The sequence below is a fragment of the Trachypithecus francoisi genome, unplaced genomic scaffold (assembly GCF_009764315.1).
Source record: "Trachypithecus francoisi isolate TF-2019V2 unplaced genomic scaffold, Tfra_2.0 Lachesis_group1, whole genome shotgun sequence".
NCBI lineage: Eukaryota > Metazoa > Chordata > Mammalia > Primates > Cercopithecidae > Trachypithecus > Trachypithecus francoisi.
This window is the reverse complement of record NW_022681454.1, coordinates 90,690,163-90,708,413: the sequence shown is the minus strand read 5'-3', so window position 1 is coordinate 90,708,413 and position 18,251 is coordinate 90,690,163.

The following is an 18,251-nucleotide window of genomic DNA, read 5'->3' as shown; positions in this document are numbered from 1 at the left end:
TTTTTTGCACTTAACATAATGATCTCCAGTTGCATTCCAGTTATTGCAAATCATTAGATCTCATTCTTTTTTATGACTGAATAGTACTCTGTTGTGTATATGTATCACATTTTCTTTATCCATTTATTTGTTGAAGGACATTTAAGTTGCTTCCAAATCTTAGCTATTGTGAAAGGTACTGTGACAAACATAGGGTGCAGATATCTCTTAGATATTCTGATTTTTCTTTCTTTTGAGTGTATATCCTGCAGTGAGATTACTGGACCATATGGTACCTCAATTTGTAGTTTTTTGAGGAACTCCAAAATATTCTCCATAGTGGTTGTACATTCCTACCAACAGTGTACAAGGGTTCCCTTTTCTCCACATCATCGCCAGCGTTTGTCATTGCCTGTCTTTTGGATATAAGGCATTTTAACTGGGGTGAGATAATATCTCATAGTAATTTTGATTTGCATTTCACTGATGATCAGTGATGTTGTGTGCCTTTTCCTAGGCCTGTTTTCTTTTGAGAAATGCCTACTCAAATTTTTTGCCCATTTTTTGGGTTGGATTATTAGATATTTTTTTCCCATAGAGTCCTTTGAGCTTCTTATGTATTCCGGTTATTAACCCCTTGTCAGATGGGTAGTTTTCAAATATTTTCTCCTATTATGTGAGTTGATTGTATCCTTTGTTATGCAGAAGCTTTTTAGTTTGATGTGATCTCATTTGTCCATGTTTGCTTTGGTTGGCTGTGCTTCTGGGATATTGCTCAAGAAATCTTTCCTGAGAACAATATCCTGGAGATTTTCCCTAAAATTTTCTGGTAGTAGTTTTATAGTTTCAGGCTTTAGATTTAAATGTTTAATCCACTTTTATATGAATTTTGTCTATGATGAGCGATAGGGGTCTAGTTTCATTCTTTTGCATATGGTTATTTAGTTTTCCTAGCACCATTTATTGAAGAGACTGCCTTTTCCCCAGTGTATGTTCTTGGCACCTTTGTCAAAAATGAGTTCACTGTAGGGGTGTAGAATTGTTTCTAGATTCTGTATTCTGTTCCATTAGTCTATGTGTCTGTTTTTATGCCAGTGCTATGCTGTTTTAGTTAGTATAGATCTGCAGTATAATTTGAAGTCAAGTATGGTGATTCCTCTAGTTTTTATATTGTTTAGAATATCTTAGGCTATAAAGGGTCTTTTGTGGTTCTATGTAAATTTTAGGATTGTTTTTTCTATTTCTCTGAAGAATATCATTTGTAGTTTGATATAAATTGCATTGAATCTGTAGATTACTTTCAGTGATATGGATATTTTAACAATAATGATTTTTCCAGTTCATGAACATGAAATATTTTTTTCATTTTTTAGTGTTCTTTTCAATGATCTTCATCAGTGTTTTATAGTTTTTATTATGGAGAGCTTTCACTTCTTTGGTTAAGTTAATTTCTAGATATTTCTTTTATCTGTGGCTGTTGTAAATGGGTTTACATTTTATTTCTTTTTCAGATTATTCACTATTGGCATATATAAATGCTACTGACTTTTGTATGTTGATTTTGTATCCTGAAACTTTACTGAATTAGTTTACCAGTTCTAATAGTTTTTTTGTGGAGTCTTTTTTTTTTTCAAATAAAATAACATATTATCTGTAAATAACCATAATTTGACTTCTTTCCTTTCAATTTGGATGCCTTTTAATTTTTTTAATTTTTTGTTTTGAGATGAAGTCTCACTCTGTCACTTAGGCTGGAGTGCAGTGGCATGATCTCAGCTAACTGCAGCCTCCACCTCCCAGGTTCAAGTGATTCTTCTGCCTCAGTCTCCTGAGTAGCTGGGATTACAGGTTCCCACCATCATGCCTTGCTTTTTTTTTTTTTTTTTTTTTTTTTGTATTTTTATTAGGGATGGGGTTTTATCATGTTGGCCAGGCTGGTCTTGAACTCCTGATCTCAAATGACCTGCCCACCTTGGCCTCCTAAAGTGTTGAGATTACAGGCATGAGCCACCACATCCAGTTCATTTATTTATTTTTTTCTCTTGTCTGACTGCTCTAGCTAGGACATTCAGTACTATACTGAATAACAGTGGTGACAGTTGGTATTCTTATCATGTTCTAGATCTTAGAGGAAAGGCTTTCAGTTTTTCCCCATTCAATATGGTACTAGCTGTGGGTCTGTTGTATATGGCTTTTGTTATGTTGAGGTATGTTCCTTCTATGCACAGTTTTTTGAGGGTTATAATCATGAAGGGATCTTGAATTTTATCAATTCCTTTTTCAACATCATTCATTCTGTTGATATTTCATGTATCACATTGATTGATTTGCATATGTTGAACCATTCTTGCATCCCAGGGATAAACCTCACTTGGTCATGATGAATGATCTTTTTAATGTATTGTTGAATTTGGTTTGCTAGTATTTTATTGAGGATTTTTGCATCAATATTTGTCATAGATATTGGTCTGTTGCTTGTTTGATGTGTTTTTGTCTGCTTTGGGTATCAGGGTAATATTGTCTTCATAGAATAAGTTTCTAAAGTATTCCTTTCTCCTCTATTTTTGGGAGCATTTGATTAGGCTTGGTATTAGTTTTCTTTAAGTGTTTAGTAGAATTAAATGGTGAAGTCATTAGTTCCAGGGCTTTTCTTTCCTAGGAGATTTTTTATTTTGTCTTCCATCTCATTACTTGTGATAGGTCTACTCAAGTTTTGGATTTCTTCCTGACTCAATCTTGGTAGGTTTTATGTGTCTAGGAATTTGTCCATTTTTTTTCTAGATTTTCCAATTTATTGATGCATAGTTATTCATAGTAGCCACTAATGAGTCTTAGCATTTCTGCAGTATCTGTTGTAATGTCTCCTTTTACATTTCTGATTTTATTTATTTTTATTTTCTCTCTTTTTTGTAATTAGTCTGATTAAAAGTTTACCGATTTTGTTTAACTTTTCAAAAAACCAACTTTTGTTTCATTGACCTTTTGTATTTTTCTCATTTCAATTTCATGTAGTTCTGCTCTGATCTTCATTATTTATTTTCTTCTTCTAATTTTGTGTTTGGTTTGCTCTTTTCTTTTCTAATTCCTTAAGATGTGCCCTTATTGTTCATTTGAAGTTTTCCCTGTTTTTTGATGTAGGCACTTCATAGCTATAAATTTCCCTTTGAGTACTGTGTTTGCTGTATCCCACAAGCTTTGCTATGTTGTGTTGCCATTATTATTTGTTTCAAAAAATTTTCAGTTTTTGTCTTAAGTTCTTCATTGACCCACTGGTCATTTAGGAGCATATTGTTCATTTTCCAGTTATTTATATAGTCTGCAAAATTCCTCTTTTCATTACTTTTTGGTTTCTTTCCATTTTGGTCTGAGAAGATGCTTGATATGATTTTTTTTTGAATGTTTAAAGACTTGTTTTGTGACCTAACATATGGTCTGTCCTTGAGAATAATCCATGTGCTGAAGAAAAGAACGTGTATTCTGCAACTTTTGGATGAAATGTTCTGTAAATATCTATTGAATCTGTTTGGTGCATATTGCAGATTAAATCTGATGTTTGTTTATTGTCTGTCTGGAAGGTCTTTCCAGTCCTGACACTGGTGTGTTGAAGTCTCCAATTATTATTGTACTGGGGCTTATCTCTGTCTTTAGCTCTAATAATATTTCCTTTATATATCTGTGTGCTCCACTGTTGGGTGCATATACATTTAATTGTTATGTCTTCTTGCTGAATTGTCCCCTTTATTAGTATATACTGACTTTCTTTGTTTTCATCTCTTCTTATAGTTTTCTTCTTGACATCAACTTCTTCTGATACAAGTATAGTGACTTCTGTACTTTTTGCTTTGTTTTGTTTTCATTGGCATGGAATATATTTTTCCATGCCTTTATTTTCAGTCTATGTGTGTCTTTATAGGTGAAATATGTTTGTTGTGGGCAACAGATCAATGGGTCTTGTTTTTACATCTGTTCAGCCAGTCTATGTCTTTTGTTTGGAGAGTTTAGTCCATTTATGTTCACTGTTATTATTGATGAGTAAGGATTTCTGCCAGTTTGTTATTTTTTTTTTCTGGTTGTTTTCTGGTCTTCTCTTCTTTCTTTCCTTCCTGTTTCCTTCTAGTGACAATGATTTTCTCTGGTGATATAATTTAATTTCTTCCTTTTCATTTTTTCATGTCCATTGTATGTTTTTTTCATTTTGGGTTACCATGAGGCTTCCAAATAGTATCCTGTAACCAATTATATTAGCCTGATAACAACTTAACACTATTGTATAAACAAATGCATAAAATGATAACTAATAAAAACTCTATGCCTTAACTTCATCCCCATACTTTCTAAATTTTTGTTTTTATTTATATATTATTGTACTGACTGTCTTGAAACATTGTTGAAGTTATTAGGTTTAATAGACTCATTTAGTCTTTCTACTTAGGATAATAGTGGTTTATACACAAAGTTACAGTGTATGATATTCTGCATTTTTCTGTACTTACTCTTGTCAGTGAGTTTTGTTCCTTCAGATGATTATTTATTGCTCATTAATGTTCTTTTCTTTCTGATTGAAGTATTTCCTTTAACATTTCCTGTGGGACAAGACTGGTATGGGTAAAATTTTTCAGCTCTTTTTTGTCTGGGAAAGTCTTTACTTTTCCTTCATGTTTGAAGGACATTTTCACCAGATTTCTATTCTAGGATAAAAGTCCCCCCCTCCCCCGCCATGAGCACTTTAAATATGTCATGTCACTCTCTCCTGGTCTGTAAGGTTTCCCCTGAGAAGTCTGCTGCCATATTATTGTAGCTCCATTGTATTTTTTTTTTCTTTTCTCTTGCTCATTTTAGGATCCTTTGTCTATCTTTCACCTTTGGGAGTTTGATTAGGAAATGCTTTGAGGCAGTCTTCTTTGGGTTAAATCTGCTTGGTGTTCTGTAACCATTTTGTACTTGGATATTAATATCTTTGTCTAGGTTTTGGAAGTTCTCTGTTATCATCCCTTTGAATAAAGTTTCTTTTTTTTTTTTTCTTTTTTCTTTTTTGTTTTTTTTGAGATGGAGTCTCACTCTGTTGCCCAGATGGGAGTGCAGTGGGTGTGATCTCACCTCACTGCAACTTCCACCTGCTGGGGTCAAGCAACTCTCCTATCTCAGCCTCCGGAGTAGCTGGGACTACAGGCATGCACCACCATGCCCAGCTGTTTTTTTTCTTTCTTTTTTTTTTTTTTTTTTTTTAATGTATTTTTAGTAGAGATGGGGTTTCATCATGCTGGCCAGGATGGCCTCAAACTCCTAATCTGCCCGCTCTTCCAGATCTGCCCACTCAGCCTCCCAAAGTGCTGAGATTACAGGCATGAGGCACCACGCCTGGCCTCTTTGAATAAAATTTCTACCCCATCTCTTTCTTTAACTCCTCTTTAAGGCCAATAACCATTATATTTGCAATTTTGAGGCCATTATCTAGATCCTGTAGGCATGCTTCATTTTTATTCTTATTTCTTTTATCTCTTCTGACAGTAAATTTTCAAATAGCCTGTCTGCAGGCTCACTAATTCTTTCTTCTGCTTGATTATCTCTGCTATAAAAGGACTCTGATGTATTCTTCAGTATGCCAAGTGCATTTTTTAGCTCCAGAATTTCTACCTGATTCTTTTAAATTATTTCAATATCTTTGTTAAATTTGTCTGATAAAATTTGGAATTCCTTCTCTGTGTTATCTTCAATTTCTTTGAATTTCCTCAACACAGCTATATTGAATTATCTGTCTAAAATGTCAAATATCTCTGTTTCTCAGAATTTGTCCCCGGTACCATATTTAGATCTTTTGATAAGGTCATGTTATGCTGGATTGTGTTGATGCTAGTAGATATTCTTTAGTGTCTGGGCATTGAAGGACTGATATTTATTGTAGTCTTCACTCTCTAGGCTTATTTGTAGCCATCCTCCTTGGGATGGCTTTTCAGATATCCAAAAGGACTTGGGTCTTTTGATCTGCATCTACTTTAGGGGGCACTGGAAGCACAATAGTGCTGTGGTTTTTGTAGACTCATAGAGGTACACTGGTGGTTTTGAGCAAAATCTAGTAGAATTCTCTAGCTTACCAGGCAGAGATACTTATTCCCTTTCCTCACTTTGTTCCAAACATACAGAATATGTCTCTCTCTTCTGAGCCACCTTAGGCTGTGTGGAATAACCACTGTGGCTACCACCACTATGTCTGCACTGGGTCAAACTTGAAGCTAGCACAGCACTAGGTCTTGCCTAAGACCTGTTATAACCCCTCCCTAGCAATTACCTATATTTGCTTAAGGTCCTGGAAATCTATAATCAGCAGGTGGCAAAGCCCGTCAGGCCTGTGTTCTTCCCTTCAAGACAGAGAGGTCCTGCAAGCCCCACAGTGAGTCCAGAAGTCAGCGACTAGAGTCAAAACCTTAGATGGCTACCTGGTATCCTACTGTATTGTGACTGAACTGGCACTGAAACCACATGAAACATTCTTTCCCACTCTCCCCTCCCCTTTCCAAAGGCAGAGGACCCTCACCCCACAACCACTACCAACCCAGGCCATGAGAAGTACTGGCAAATGAACTCCAATGTTCCCTTAAGGCCCAAAGTCTCTTAAGTCAGCTTGTAAATTCTGCCTGGCCAAGGACTCTTCTTTCAAGGCAATGGGCTCCCCTCTGGCCCATGGAAGGTCCAGAAATGACACCGAAGAGTCAAGACCTGAATCTGAGACCTCAAGAGCCTACTTGGTGCTCTGCTATTCTGTGGCTGTGCTGGTATCTAAGGTGCAAGACAAAGTCTCCTTTACTTTTTCTTCTGCTTTCCTCAGGCAGAAGTTTTACCCTTAGCCACCAGAGCTACTTGTGTGCTGAGTCACACCTGAAGCCTACAAGTCTCAGACTTTCAACAAGGAACTCAATGTTGCACCTGGGTGCTGGTTATTCAGGGCCCAAGGGCTCTTCAGTTAGCAGGTTATGAATGTTGACAGGACTGTGTCTTTTCCTTCAAGGCAGTGGGTTCCCTTTTGGCACAGGGTGTGTCTAGAAATGTCATCTGGAATCTAGGGACTAGAATGGAGACCACACAAGTCTGACTGGTGCCCTATCTTGCTGTGGCTGGATTGGTGTTCTACATGCAAGACACAGTCCTCCCTCTTCTCTTTCCTCTCCACTTCTTGAGCAGAAGGAAGGGGTCTCTTTTGGAGCCCAGAGCTGTGCAGTGCTGCAGATGCCAGCACTCCCTTGACTGCCTCTGATGGTGTCTCAGTATGTCACATGTCCCCCAGTCCATTGTTCCTGAGCCTAATTCAGCTGTAGGATTCACTGAAGATTTGCGGTCCTTGTGGCCTAGACTACCTTTTAAGTTTACCTGGATATACAGAGTGCTGTAGTCCTCAGTGGCAAGGTTTGCAGACACTCAAGTTCAGACAGCTGAGATCAGTGATTCCTGTCTGGCTAGAGATGGTTTAAATGCTCCCTCTGTGGGTCGGTATTAAATGAGTTTGATCTGTTTTTTTTTTTTTTTTTTTTGCTTGAACAGGGTAGCACTGAGTTTTCTGCCTCACAATTGCTGTTTTCTCCTTCCCCCAGCACCCAGAGATGCTCTCTGCACCAAGCCATCGTTGCTGTGGGTGGAGGAAGGGTGGCTTATTGATTCACGATAATTTTTTAATCTCTCCAGTGCCTCTTTCAGCAATATGAAGTTAAAACCAGGTACTATGAGTGTTCACCTAATGTTTGGTTCTTATGAAGGTGTTTTTATTTTTTTATTTTTATTTTTTTTCTGCATAGATAATTGTTTACTTGGTGTCCCTGTAGCGGGTGGTAGAAGTGGCAACCAGTGGAACTTTCTATTCTGCCATCTTGATCTGATCTCCAGGTATTTTAAGTCAGTGAGTGTGTGGCAGATCCTTATAGCAACAATAGGAAACTAGTAACTGAATAATCGATGACATAAGTCCTAAGTGTTGTTTTATAGCTACTACTATTTAATACCTTGAACTGTGCAAAACAACAGGGTACTAAAATGACACCAATTTGTAATGGTAATTTCATGGTTATTAGCATTTTATAATAGTAGAAATGCCAACCTATAAGGCAAAAAAAATTAAATTACAGTTTTCAAATCACTGAAATAAGGAAAGTTCCTAGAAATTTCAGAAAGAAATACTGCTTATGCTATTTTAACAAATTACATATTAAATAACCTGTAGAAAATTAGACTGCTTTTAAGTATTTCATTTAATTCCATGTTGTTGTGAGACAACTAAAATATCTTTCAGAAACATAAAAAAGTGGCCATTTTAGAAAAAACTATATTCTCTTTTTTTTTTTTTTTTTTTTTTGAGACGGAGTCTTGCTCTGTCACCCAAGCTGGAGTGCAGTGGCCGGATCTCGGCTCACTGCAAGCTCCGCCTCCCGGGTTTGCGCCATTCTCCTGCCTCAGCCTCCTGAGTAGCTGGGACTACAGGTGCCTGCCACCTCACCCAGCTAGTTTTTTGTATTTTTTAGTAGAGACGGGGTTTCATCTGTTAGCCAGGATGGTCTCGATCTCCTGACCTCGTGATCCGCCCGTCTCGGCCTCTCAAAGTGCTGGGATTACAGGCTTGAGCCACCGTGCCCAGCCATAAACAAAACCATATTCTCATTAGAAATTCTAAACTTAAAAATATATAAATAAATAATGACATCATGTGATATCATCAATGACAGATGTATAAATAAGCTAAATGGGAAAAGAGAATTTTCTCAAAGAGGCCCATAATGATTTACTGAAGGAGGTAATGCCCTTGTACCTATGTTAACAAAACTAAATTGGATATCTCTAGTTTATTGTTTCTCTCCTATTTTTAGTTACCGTTTAGACTTATGTACTTGGATGTTCCAAAAGGGCCTCTAATTTATCTTTTGCAAATATGAACTCATCCTCTGTGGAAGAACCCTGCTTCTCCAACTGTACTTTCTCTTTTAATGGTACCTATATTCACCCCTTTTCCCAGGCACTAAATCTGGAAACCATACTTGGTTTTGATGACATGATATAGCATCATGTTTGTAGAATGAAAATCAGTATCCCAATTCAGTGTTTTTGTCTGACCTTCAGACACATATCATACATATATCTTCCAAATATCACCCTTAGATTGCCGAGTCACTCACCTTCAGTAACACAGCTATCAAATCTGCATTCATTCTGTCTTCCAGTTCTTATTGAATTTTTCTGGTCGCTGTTAGGAAATGTATCAATAATTTCAAGACAATAGGGTCAGAACCTGAGAATGTTTTTAGAAATTAGTCCCAGCAGTTTTCCCTGTTTAGGAATTGAGAAACAAAGAACACAAGCAGAAATCAAGTTAAAGACCACATTATTATTAAGAGTAAGCCTGGCCATGTGAATTGTAAAAATTAAATTAGAGGATGTGTTTTACACAGCAAACCTCAGCAAAGACCCCTTTTCTACTGCAATATTTTTCTCCTTTTCCCTCAGGCTCCTTAACTGATTACATTAGAGTGAATTCTACTTGCTTACAAGGCCAACTCATGACCACAGAGCTTATGATAAGCTTTTTAAAGCCAGAGATCATTATTTGAGGAAACATCAAATGTGACGGAGAGAAAACAAAAAAGTCATAAAAAGAAAGGATTTGGAGCAAACAGTCAATGCAGAGGGCAGAAAAGAACTTAAAATATATCACTAATGAACCCAAAGAAACAGGAAATAGTGTGTTCAAGCAACAAGGACAGGATATTATTAAAAGAAAATTCAGTGATTAAAAAAGCAATATTGTGAACAGAAAATGAAAAAAAGTGAAAATACAAGATTTAATATTCATTCAACAATTATACATCAAATATTTGTACACTAACTGTGGCGTAGATTCTGTTCTCAAAAATTGAGATATATCAATAAACAAAGCTAATTAAAATCCCTAACTTCATGAAACTTACATTTTGGTAAGCAAAATTAGAATATGAAATCCATTTGATGATGTATTCAAGAAAACACTGCTATAGCAACAAACTCAAGTGGAATATGGGAGAGAAGTGATAAGAAAATTAAAGGTTCAATCTGGAAGTTTCAGTATATAAGTAATAAACATTCCAGAAAGAAGCAAACATAATAAGGAATGGAGAAATATATCAAATAATTATAACTGAACATTTCCTAAAATTAAAGAAATTGTATTTATAGATTGGAAGGGTCATTGATTACTGAGTACAGTGAATGAAAACTGACCCACACTAATAGATATTGTAATACTACATAAAATGTCAGAACACTAGAGGAGAGGGATAATTTTGCCCAGAACACACGTATTATATACTCAGTAAGCATTTCTTGAGTGTAAATAAAAAAGGTCTAATAATCTCAAGTGGGGGGAAAGTATTCCTACAGTAAAGAGTTGAAAATCACAATGCCACCAAACCTTTAACAGCAATACTGAAATCTAGAAAACAGTGAAGAAATGCTCCCCCAAATCTGAATGTTTTAAAATATCAGGTTCTATATTCAGCTATGTCAGTTATAGGTTTATCAGTGCTCAGATCTCTTTATTCTCCTGATAAACAATGGAATTTCTCCTTTTCAGTGAACACAATGTTAAGGTTCTCCTGTTGAGGGCAGTGGAGGAATATTGCAAGAAGAAGCTCTCCTGCCATTTCCTGCTGTGGCAAGGGAAGGCCTTAGGGGTGTGTGTGTGTGTGTAAGAGAGAGAAACAGAGAGGGAGAGAGAGAGAGAGAGAGAGAGAGAGAGAGAGAGAGAGAGAGAGAGAGAGAGAGTTGTGTGTGTGTATGCATCTGGTAGAGCTCTGCCCAGAACAGTCTGTCTGTAATGGTGCTGCATCAGCCTAATAATAACATTTCTGTGACCTTCTCAACATGGAAACTGGTGCCTTGACTCCCTTTGCATATTCCTGCACCTCTTTACATACTCCAGTGGTGATCACCTATTGCTCATTGCTCCCACCTGAACTCTGACAGGTTAGCTGCTCCTTGCCCAGTGAATGCAGACTGGAAACAGCCTGTGCAAACCCACATACCTCTCTGCTATCCCCTGATGTGAACTATCACTTTAAGGAAGTCTAAATCCTTTTTAAGTTCCTCCTTGGCACTCTCCTTTAGTCCTAGCACCATATAGAGTTCCTTATATCTGGCAGTTTCTTTTTTGTCAAGTTATTAATTCTACATATCTGTAGTTTATTTCCCCTAATAGGACTAGTAATCAAATGTGAGAATAAGATAAAAGCATATTCAGCCTTTCAAAACTCCAAAAACCCTCAGATGCAAACCAGTATACCAGAAACTTCTAAATATGTAAATGATGAATTAAACCAAGGCAAAGGAAAACATGCAGCTCAGGAAATAATGAATCTAATGCAGAGGCAAGAGGAAGGAAATTTTCAGAAAATCATAAAGGAAAATTCTAAAATAAATCCAAAGGAAGCCAAGAGAAAAACCAGTCTAGATTAGAGAAACAAGAAAAATGGTTCTTAATTACCATACAAAGGTTTTACTAGACCTAGGAGGAGCTCCCTTCAGAACAGGACAATCGATGGTTCCTCCTGGGTAATTGAAGGAAAAAAAAAAAAAAAAGCCATCTATAACAATTCTAAGTTAATTTGGACAAAACAAAGGCTTATTAATAGCAAAGGATAATTAAAATCCCAAACTTACCAGGTTTTCAACAAAAGTAAAGTTTGCTAAAAGTTAACAGTGTATCATATATTATAGCAACTTCTAATCTTACGGCCTTAGACAGTCTAGTCCACAGAAATAAAGGAAGTTCACTTTGGAAAAGAATGGATATCATCTTCGAAAAAAAGTGGGGACAGAATTTATGTAAAATGAGTGTTATACGGTAAATTCTTGTCCTGAAATAAATTAACAAGTTGAGGCATGTCAAAGAATTGTCTATGAAAGTCGTGAAAGAGAAAAATGTTATTAAAAAAGCATTTATGTGAGAAATGTTGTATAATAAAATAACTAGACCTCCTGAATGTAAAACTTGAAGAAAAAAAAACAAAAAAGTTTATGTGTAAGGTGTATAAGGAAAGTAAAATATGCTTTTGGTAAAAGGCTTATAAGGGGGCATAAGAATGTAAATTTTGCCCGGCGCAGTGGCTCAAGCCTGTAATCCCAGCACTTTGGGAGGCCGAGACGGGCGGATCACGAGGTCAGGAGATCGAGACCATCCTGGCTAACACAGTGAAACCCCGTCTCTACTAAAAAATGCAAAAAACTAACTGGGCGAGGTGGCGGGCACCTGTAGTCCCAGCTACTCAGGAGGCTGAGGCAGGAGAATGGCGTAAACCCGGGAGGCGGAGCTTTCAGTGAGCCGAGATCCAGCCACTGCATTCCAGCCTGGGTGACACAGCGAGACTCCGTCTCAAAAAAAAAAAAAAAAAAAAAAGTAAATTTTTACCTACATTGAAAGGTTTAAAAAATTATTGTTCTGAAAGTTTAAGCAGTTTTAAAACATTAATTATGAAGTAAATTATGTGTGTAAACATATTAGCTAAAGTTAAAGGAGTATCATCCAGTTTTTCTGTCAACTGGACAGTAAAGTAAAAATGCAATGGGTTTTTCTTAAAGCACTAATCTGCTCTTTACCAAAGATTATAAAAGATTTAAAAGAGTCTATAAATATCTTACCTTATGGTCTGACATTAAAAATTGAATAAATATGTATACAAAGTTTTATTAAAACTAAGTTTAATATTAATAACACTAATACAAATGTAAAATTTAGCTTATCTGATATAAAAATCATACAGGAGGCATTGTCAAATATAAAATGGTGTTTGGCTTCTTTGCTCCAAAAACTAATAAAAATAGGTGCTAAAGAAAATTTATCAGTAGAAAGGCACCAAGGACTATAAAGTTTACTGCTCATGTCCCCACATTTAAAACAAAAGGTCAATTTCTTAGAAATTATATACTTGGTTTATCTTCCACTTTCCTTTCCCTTAAAACTAAAAGTCTTTTAGCACATGTACCACCCCTAGAATTTCTGGTAAACCAGCACCAGCCTGAAGATCACCTTCTCATCAAAGGATGAAAAGAAAGGAAACTCGAGCCAGCCTAGGACAGACCCTATCTTGTGATGCTAACCACCGAGACTGCTATTTGTACAGCGGAAAAAGGATGGACTCATCACACCTGAGTCAAGAAAGTGCCACTTCCTCCAGAGTCGTGGGCCATAGTCCCAGGGGAAAAATATAACTCTTTCATCTATTCTATTACTTTTTCTTCTTTCCTCACTCTATTGCTGACCATCTAGTTATTAACATAACCAAGTCAGTTTTGTCTCAAACTATTACATTTAATGCTTGCCTTGTTATACCCTGTTGGGACTTACCAAGTCAAAGACAGCTCTCTACTTCAGAAAAGTACCTCTGTCCTTCCTGACTCTCCTCAGACTGGGCATTAGTAAATTAGGACCATTTAATCTGGGGAAATTTCGATAAAGACTCCAGTGTCAACCAAGAGACTTGCTCTCCAGTGTAGAGCTCTTATGCCATAGTTGGTCCAACATTTTGTGGACCACTAAAGAGCAAGGATGGATTGCCCCAACTGGTTTTTGTAATTTCCTAAAATCATGCATTTATTTTACTAGAGAATCATAGAAGTTAAAGACTTAAAACAAACTTTGGCAATTAAAACAGGATACTAAGATGCAAATGCCTGGTTAGAATGGATCAAATATTCCATCCACACGTTAAACAAAAGCAATTGTTATGCTTGTGCACATGGCAGGCCAGAGGTCCAGATTGTCCCCTTTCCACTAAGGTGGCCCTCCTGTTGACCAGGTGTAGGCTGCATGGTAGTTCTTTTCCAGGATTCTACAGCCTGGAGTAATAAGTCATGCCTAACTCTCTCTGCTATATGCCGAAGTCCAGCACCCTGCAGGTCAGTCCCTGAGGGCCATCCAACCTCTGTTTCCCCACACTAAGTTAAATTCATGTCTCTCACGACAGGGAGGAAACTTAACATTCTTTGGAGACCTGAAGGAATGCAGTGAGCTTAAGAATTTTCAAGAGCTTTTCAATCAGTCAGCCCTTGTTCATCCCCGAGGGGATGTGTGGTGGTATTGTGGTGGACCCTTACTGGGCGCCCTGCCGAATAACTGGAGTGGCACTTGTACTTTAGTCTAATTGGCTATCCCTTTCACCCTGGCATTTCATCAACCAAAGGGAGAAAAAATAAGACATCATAAAGCAACAGAAGCCCCTTATTGGTCTTTCGACTCTCATGTCTATTTAGAAATGATCGAAGTCCCATGGGGAATACCAGCTCAATCTAAAGCTTGAAATCAAATAGCTGCAGGATTTGAGTCAATATTTTTGTGGGTGACAGTCAATAAAAATGTAATTTGGGTAAACTACATCTATTACAACCAACTGCAATGAGCTTTTCATAAGTTAAAAGAAAAACTCATGTTGACCCTAGCCCAGGGACCACTTGACCTGACAAAACCCTTTACACTCTATGTGTTAGAAAGAAAAAAAGAAATGGCAGTTGGAATTTTAACCCACACTGTGGGACTCTGGCCAAGGCCAGTGGCCTATCTCTCAAAACCACTTGACTGGGTTTCCAAAGGCTGGCCCCCATGTCTAAGGGCCTTGGCAGCAATGGCCCTGTTCGCACAAGAAGCAGATAAACTAACCCTTGGGCCAAACCTGAATGTAAAGGCCCCCATGCTGTGGTAACTTTGCTGAATACCAAAGGACATAATTGGTTAACAAATGCTAGATTAACCAAGTATCAAAGCTTGCTATGTGAAAATCCCTGCATAACCATTAAAATGTGCAACATCCTAAACCACGCCACCTTGCTCCTGGTATCAGAGAGCCCAGTTGAACTTAAACGTGTAGTTGGACTCAGTTTATTCTAGTGGGCCCAACCTCCGAGGCCATCCTTGAACATCAGTAGACTGTGAGCTGTACCTGGGTGGGAATAGCTTTGCCAACGCCCTGCAAAGTGACTCTGAAGAAGATGACAAACCCTACTCCAATCACACCCAGAAGCTGACTGGTCCATGCACAGCCAAAGCATGAGAAAACTCATTGCAGGATTCATTTTCCTTAAAATTTAAACTTCTAAAGTAAGTACTTCAACTGACTTTCCTCACACTGAGGACTGTTCCCAGTGTATACAACAAGTTGCTGAGGTAGGACAAAAAGTTGCTACAGTCCTATTATTTTATGATTATTATAAGTGTACTGGGACTCTAAAAAGAACTTGTTTGTATAATGCTATTCTATACAATGTATGTAGCCCAGGAAATGATCAACCCAATGTCTATTATGACCCATCTGAGCCTCCCATGACCAGTTTTTGAAATATGATTAAGGACTGAGGACTGATGGGGGATCATAAACAATATGAGTAAAGTGTTAGCCAAAACAAAAGGAAAAGGGGTGCCCAAACAAGTCACCTTGAAGTTTAATGCCTGTGCCATCATTGATAGTAATAAGTTAGGAATAGGATGTGGTTCTCTTAATTAGGAAAGAGACTACATGGCAGAAAATAAGTACATTTGTCATGAATTAGGACAGTGTGGAAATGAATATGGATACTGGTCTTGTGTCATTTGGGCCACTTGGATAAAAAATGAAAAGGATCCTGTTCACCTTCAGAAAGGGAAAAATGGCCCTTCCTGTACCAGTGATCAGTGTAACCCCTTAGAACTAGTAATAACCAACCCCCTTTATCCTCGCTGGAAAAAGGAGAGTGTGTAACCCTATGAATCAATGGGGCTGGGCTGGATCTTCAAGTAAATATCATGGTTTGAGGATAAGTTTGAACATTCTCCTGAGCCAGTATTTCAAACCTTCTATGATGAACTGAATGTGCCAGTACCAGAAATTCCAGGAAAAACAAGAAATTTGTTTTTGCAATTAGCTGAGCATGTAGCTCAGCCTCTCAATGTCATTTCATGTTATGTATGTGGAGGAACTGTAATGGGAGATCAATGGCCATGGGAAGCCCTAGAATTAGTACCTACAGAAGCAGTTCCTGATGAATTCCCAGCTCAAAAGAATCACCCTGATAACTTCTGGGTCCTAAAAGCCTCAATCATTAGATAATACTGTATAGCAAGTGTGGGGAAGGACTTCACCCTTCCTGTGGGAAGACTCAGCTGCCTTGGGCAAAAACTCTGTAATAGTACTACAAAAACAGCCACCTAGTGGAGTTCAAACCACACTAAGAAAACTCCATTTAGTAAATTCCCAGCATTGTAAACTGTATGGACCCACTCAGGATCCCACCGGGACTGGACAGCTCCCACTGGATTATACCAGACATGTGGACATAGAGCTTACCTCAAATTACCTGATAAGTGGGCAGGTAGTTGTGTTATTGGTACTATTATACCATCTTTCTTCCTATTGCCCACAAAGAGAGGTGAACTACTGGGCTTCCATGTCTATGCTTCCGGTGAAAAGAGAAGCATAGCTATAGGAAATTGGAAAGACGATGAAGGCCCCCTGAAAGAATCATACAATATTATGGGCTTGGTACTTGGGCACAAGATGGCTCATGGGAATACTGCATCCCCATTTACCTGCTCAACTGAATCATATGGTTACAGGCTGTCTTAGAAATAATCACTAATAAGACTGGCAAAGCCATGACTATTCTGACCCACCAAGAAACTCAGATGAGAAACGCTATCTATCAAAATAGATTGGCTCTCGACTACTTGCTAGCAGCTGAAAGAGGGGTCTGTGGGAAATTTAACCTTACTAATTGCTGTCCACTCATAGTTGATCAAGGGCAAGTAGTTGAAGACATAAAGATAGGACAAAACTGGCACATGTGCCCATGCAAGTGTGGCATGGATTTGATCCTGGGGCCGTGTTTGGAAAATGGTTCCCAGTGCTAGGAGGATTTAAGACTCTTATATTTGGAGTCATAATAGTAATAGGAATCTGCTTACTGCTCCCTTGTTTGCTACCTGTACTTCTTCAAGTGATAAAAACCTTCATTGCTACTGTAGTTCACCAAAATGCTTTAACACAAGTGTACTATACGAATCGCTATTGATCTGTCTTGCAAGAAGACATGGGTAGTGAGAATGAAAGTGAGAATTCCCACTAATGAGTGAAGTTCTCAAACGGTGGGGAATAAGGGAGACCACCCTTCACATTGTCTTATGCCCAATTTCTGCTTCCAAAGAAAGAAGAAATGAAAACGAAAAGACAGAAGTGAAATCCACAGGCAGACAGCCCGACGCCACATCCTGGGCCTGGTAGTTAAAGATGGACCCCTGACCTAATCGGTTAAGTTATCTATAGATTACAGACATTGTATGGAAAAGCACTGTGAAAATCCCTATCATGTTCTGTTTCATTCTAATTACCAGTGCATGCAGCCCCCAATCATATACCCCTTGCTTGCTCAATTGATCACGACCCTCTCATGCAGACCCCCTTAGAGTTGTAAGCCCTTAAGAGGGACAGGAACTGCTCACTCTGGGAGCTTGGTTTTTGAGACATGAGTCTTGCCAATGCTCCTGGCCAAATAAAGCCCTTCCTTCTTTAACTCTGTGTCTGAGGGGATTTAAACCTCTTACAATAGGAGTCATAATAGTAATAGGAATCTGCTTACTGCTTCCTTGTCTGCAGCATGTCCTGCTACAGTTTGATCTCTATAAATTATGTGACTGTATTAAATTATCACATGTACCCCAAAACTTTGTACAATAAAAAAGTATAACAACATTTTAAAAATAAAGATAAATATTTTTAAAATAAATATAATTATAACACACTCTGGATCTGAACTGTAAAAAATATTTATCATTGATAATAGAAACACAAGTATTGATTTAATAAAAAATTACATACATTTGACACGGTTTGGCTGTGTCCCCACCCATATTTCATATTGAATTGCAACTACTATAATTCCCACATGTTGTGGGAGGGATCTGGTGGGAAGTAATTGATTCATGGGGGTGGGTATTTCCCGTGATGTTCTCATGATTGTAAGTCTCATGAAATATGATGGTTTTATAAAGGCAGTTCCCCTGCACGCTCTCTCTTGTCTGCCACTATGTAAGACATGACTTTGTTCCTCCTTTGCCTTCTGCCATGATTGGAGGCCTCCCCAGCCGTGCTGAACTGTGAGTCAATTAAACCTCTTTTCTTTATAAATTACTCAGCCTTGTGTGTGAAAGGAAAATATATTGGTCCTTAAAATCACTAAGCTAAAAGGAAACCTTAAGCTGGGAACTGCTTAGGACAAACCTGCATCCCATTCTATTCATAGTC